Below are 6,000 nucleotides of genomic sequence, written 5' to 3'. Positions count from 1 at the left end.
TGTTTCAGCATCTCATTCATAATACTTATCAACAGGTGAAGAGTTTGATGGTTGTGTTGTACCACTTGTTCTAGACTTGGCATTTTTTGAAGCTTCTCTCCTACCTAGTTTTTTGGGCCTCCCTGCACCACGTTTGACTTCATTATAGCATGCCTCATAGGTACTCTTGTGATAGCACTTGTTTACATAACTCACTGGGTGTTCCACCTTCCTATATATGGCTGCCACTGCATGTCTACATGGTATCCCAACTATTTCCCAAAAGTTACAACTACATGTATGTTTCTCAAGGTCAACTACAAAGCTGTCAGTAAAGAGTACATGGGTAACTTGAAATGAATACCTACCAGCATATGTTGTTGTCCAACTAGCACTCTTCTCAATCTCTCTATCTAATCTCTTTAATGGTTTAGACATTATTTGACCATTGTATCCATCTACTTTTTCTCTAAGGGTTGCAAACCTCCCCATTAAATAATTCCTAATCCACTCAAGCATTGTAATAATTGGCTTATCCCTTTGCAATAAAATGGTTGCATTAAAAGACTCACTCAAATTGTTCATTAACACATCACACTTTGAGAAAAAAGGGAAAGCATGCTTACACCATTTGTTCTTGGGAATTGCCTCCAACCACTCATAAGCTTCCAATTTGGCCTCCTTGATCATAAGCATCTTTGCTTCATGTGCCTCAAAATAGGTAGCCTTGGCAGCTGCCATCATGAGATCCCTGTACAAAGTTCCTCCACCAAACTTTTTTTTGAAGTTTGCATATAAATGTCTTAGACAAAATCTGTGCTCATAAGCTGGATACTCCTCTTCAAACACTTGCACCAGTCCCTATTCAAACAACATGAATAATCAATATTAAGATACTACATGTTACATTTAAACAACAATAATAATCAATTTTAAGATACTACATGTTACCTTATGTTGATCAGATATGAAACACCATCTGCCATCTCCAATATCTTCAATAAGTAACTTCATAAACCAGCTCCAAGAGTCTTTTGTTTCACTCTCAACTACAGCAAAAGCAACAGGAAGATATTGGTCATTTGGATCTCTGCCCACTGCAATGAGTAAAATACCACCATATTTGTGTTTCAAATGGCATCCATCCAATCCAATAAAGGGCCTGCATGCCTTTGTCAATGCTTTCTTGGTCCCATCAAAGGATATGTAACACCTCTCAAACCTAGGCTTCAATCCTGGGGCAAATGAAGTAGTGTTGATTTTGAATGTATTGCCTGCTGAAGCCCTTCTCAACTCAGCACCATAAGACCACAACATACTAAATTGTTTGCTTGAATCCCCCTCAACTATTTGTCTTGCAATTTGTCTTGCCCTAAATGCCCTGCACCCTGGAATTTCAGTGGAATACCTTTGTCTAATATCAGCAACTACCTCATTCAGTTTCATCTTAGTGTTGTTCTTCAAACCATCTACAATAACCTTAGCAACCCATTCTGCCTTAGCACTTTTGTTAAAAAACTTTCTCCCACACTTATGTTTTGCAAATAGTGTCTTTATCCTAAAAGTTGTGGATGTTAACACCCTACTACACAATACTGTATAATTACACTTTTTCTTGTCCTTGCAAACAACCCTGCATCTATTAGAATCATTCTTCTCAAACTTCACATCTCTTCCATTTAGCACATTATGCTCAAGTATGGCATCCTTAAACTGTCTCAATGAACGAAATTCCATTCCTACTTTGAAGACATAATCCTTGCTCAGTTTATCTTCCTCATTGAACCTTATAACACATGTCCTTTCATCAGAACTATCATCCTCAGCCCCACTATCCAACTCATCTGTCATGTATTCATCTTCAATGACATGTTGCTTCCCCATTTCTTCTGTGATACTAATTTTGTTAACTTGTTGACTTGTTGCGCCAGGATTTGCTTCCCCATTTTCTTGATTTATATGCTCAGCAGAATTTCCATTCACCACATCATCCATTTCTTCAGCAAAACCCTTCATTCTTTCCTCCTCACTATCATCAAAATGCACATCCCTTACTGATTCATCACTTGATTCATCCTCACTATTATTCTCATTTTCTGCTTTGCCCTTCCCCTTCTCCCTAATCCTATCCATAAAGGTACTACCACCTTCTTCAGGTTGTGGTTCACAAAATATCTCAGCATCACAGTTATTTCCAACAACAAACATCACTAACTCAGCAGCATCTGAGTCATCCCTAAATGGCAACATGTCTTCTTCAAAACTACCATTTCCAGGTTTCCACCACATCTTAACAGTTTTTTCATCAAAGTCAGGTTCAATGGTTTTCGCTAAGTCACGTGCTTCATAAAACGACCAATAATCTATGTCTTGGTTGTTAAACCCAATTACAGTCCCACCTTCGTATCTAATCTCTGGGTCTTTCACGAAACAACCTTTTATATAAAACACTACTTTAAACGTAATCATTTCCTGACCAATACATATTACTAACAGTTTTATGTTGACTTCAGATAAAGTATAAACTAAAGAGAAGTGAATATAATACGAAACCCTGACAATTCTAAATTGGGAGAAGTGCGATTACCTGTGTCCACGAAGATGGAGACAGCAACGATTGTGAGGGACCACGAGGAGACAACAACCGGAGCGAGGGACCACGCAGAGGATAGAATAAGAAGCACACAGAAGCTGGGACCACCAATGGAGAACCAAAACCACGCGCAGCTAGGGTTAGAGTTTGGGGGGAACGAGAGTGTGAATTTGACTTTTGTTTTCTGAAGATGTGTATTTGATAGACTTAAGTTTAAGTTAATCTCCTTATCCAGTGTGGCAATTTCAATTTTTCTTTTTTTCCATGTCAACAATGCCACGTCACACTCCGTTAGTGAAAACTAACGGGAGGGACTATATTACGTGACGTCTAATTTTGTATGGATCTTTTTTCTAAGAAAATTTTTAGAGGGACTAAAAGTGCAGGGCCCCTTATTTATAGGGACTAAAAACGTATTTAACCCTATTTAAAATGACTCATGTAAAAATATGTTATTCAAATGACACAATATGAAGATGTATTATTTAAATAATATGAAAATTTGTTGTTGTGAAGGGAAATAAATAACATATATAAATCACGATAAATTGATGGAAGTCATAATACATTATTTCACAAAGGAGTACTTTTTTGATAATAGTTTCTCTACCAAATAATCATAAAAAAAGAGTTTATAGAAAATAAGAATAAAAAATAGATACATTGAGTTTAGGAGAAGAGAATTTCTTCACCCACCTCCCAACCTTCTTGGCCACCTCCGGTGAATTTACCACAATACCCCTTGTTTCGGAAGTTCATTTCCGAAACTGTACTTTTTTTCTTGAAAAAGGTGTTTTCGGAAATGAACTTCCGAAAACGTGTTTTTTTTAATATAAAATATTGATTTCGGAGATGCATCTCCGAAATAAGGTGACTTTTTCAGAAAATGTGGTGTTTCGGAAGTTCATCTCCGAACGCACCCCCCTGGGGAATTCGGAAATGAACTTCCGAAAATATGTCTGGACAGAATAAAACGAAAAACAACAACAATTCGCTTTATTTAATCGGGTGAAGATTACAACGATAATATTACATAAAATTAAAGTTACATATTGTTCAACACGGGTAAGTGGGGATGAGAGAGTGGTGGGGAGAAAAAAAGGCTTCCAAATTTCAAAAGGTTTATTTATTATTTTAATAAAAATACGTACAACTGAAAGTAACAAATGACGGAGGAGGTGTAACCGGAGCCGAAACATATGACGGAGGAGGTGGATGTCCGGAGGAAGAAGACCCGGAGGTACGTCCACCGCGAGACAAAGGAGCCAATCAATGTAAGCTATAATTTATCATTATCATCAGGGGACGTCATTACAAAAAATTGGAAAAAAAATCTTATTATTTTTAATCTTGATTTTTTAGAAATGACCTCCCCAGGTGATAATCATAAACTATAGCTTACATTGATTGGCTACTTTGTCTCGTGGTGGACGTATCTCCAGTTCTACTTCCTCCAGACATCCACCTCATCCGTCATATGTTCCGACCCCGGTTACCACTTCCAAAAACTAACATGATAAATCCAATACAAATACACTGTGCGATACAATCCGAAATCAGAACAAAACAAAACAAAAACATGTTATTCTGCCCGACGAGCGTTACAAAATACACATCAAACAAAAAAAAAACACGTTATTCTTCCCGACGAGCGAACTCCTCCGAATGAAGATAATTATACCAATCCTCATCCCACTCAGTCTCAGAACCATCAGCGTTGATCACGACTCTCACGCCTGAAGACTGAGCTTGAGCATCCGGGCCCCGGGCCCCCTGGGAATGAGAAGTAGAGTCGGTCGAAACCTTCTTCTTCTCCTTCACCTCCTTCACCTCCTTCACCTCCTTCACCTCTTTCACCTCTTTCTTTGAAGAATCCTTTCTTCCCTTAGCGCCCTCTCTAGAAGACATGTTCCTGTAAACAATTGAAATCGATTAATATGCGAGACAAAATAAAAAACAAAAAAATTTGAACTTCTGATATATTTCGGAAGTTCATTTCCGAAAACTGGGATGGAGGTGTTTTCGGAAATGAACTTCTGAAACACCCCTGCGGTGCAATTTCCTGCAACTCCCATGACAGACCCCTAAATCAACCTTCAAACCAAATCAAAATGCTTCTAAACAACCTAAATACTACTAACAACCTAGCCATATATCATTTATGCAATTAAAACCCTAAATAACATGCATTTGAATAATAGATCTAAAAATTTCAAAACTTACAAAGTGTTAGGATTAAGGGCTTTTGGATGTTGTTTAGCAGTGTGATTGGAGCCTTGATGCAGCTTTGGAATTCTGTTTGCACAAATTTTCGCCTCTGCCACTTTTTGTTTTGATTTAGGGTAAATGATTGGGGGAGGGGGAGTGTTTTGATAAATCTGCAGAAATCGCAGTATTTCGGAAGTGAACTTCCGAAATAATTGTTTCGGAAATGAACTTCCGAAGTAAGTCAATTTTTTTAAAAAAACACGCTTTTGGAAATGAACTTCCGAAGCAGGGGTAGTTTTGGTTTTTCGCAGGAGGTCACCACCCATAGGGAGGTGGGTAAAGAAATTTTCTTAGGAGAATTACAATCATCTTTAATCATCATCATGGACAAGATACACACTTTAAATATTTTTATTTTGTGAGAATCGAATGTAGTCTAAGATTATTATAAGGATGATAGTTTCCTAATGAATTGGATAGCTTGAATGAAAATTAATTTACAAATTTTTTAATGAATTGCATAATATAAGTGAAAATTAATTTACATGTGGTATCAGAGCTTAAAGTTGTAGAACTGTGTGATTCTCTATGAATATTGAATTTTTCCTCTCAAATTTATTATGAACTTTAATAATAAAATTTAAACTTGTTTTTCTGTTGTGTATGTTAGGATTACCTTTTGATTAAAGTATTATGTAACATTTATTTAATTTTATATAATATTTTCCATATATATATATATATATATATATATATATATATATATATATATATATATATATATATATATATATATATATATATAATTTTATTTTCAAAGAAAATTATGTGTTTTGTATATTTTGTGAAATTTAGTTTTTAAGTGGATAAATGTTGGAATAACTGGTCCAACAAATTAAATTAAATTTACTACACAAATAGATAATAATACAAAGTCAATGTAAAAATAATAAATAACACCCGATATTAATAACTCGGTTGGTTGAATCCACACTTACACTAGATGGCCCTCTAATTAAAAAATTCACAATGATTTATAGTAATTTTACACAAACTATTTATTACAATTTTTATAAAATCCTAATAAATCATTTTGATTAAGACAAACCTAATGTAATATCAAACATGTATTATAGAGGGGTCCCTTAAAGAGCAAGACTAGATGACACTAAAAAACATAGGGACCACTCATTCACATGGAAGTGCAGTTGAAGATGCGG

Source organism: Vicia villosa, linkage group LG3 (genome assembly GCF_029867415.1).
Source record: "Vicia villosa cultivar HV-30 ecotype Madison, WI linkage group LG3, Vvil1.0, whole genome shotgun sequence".
Classification (NCBI taxonomy): Eukaryota; Viridiplantae; Streptophyta; class Magnoliopsida; order Fabales; family Fabaceae; genus Vicia; species Vicia villosa.
The sequence above is the reverse complement of the archived record's forward strand: the minus strand, read 5'-3'. Positions refer to the sequence as shown.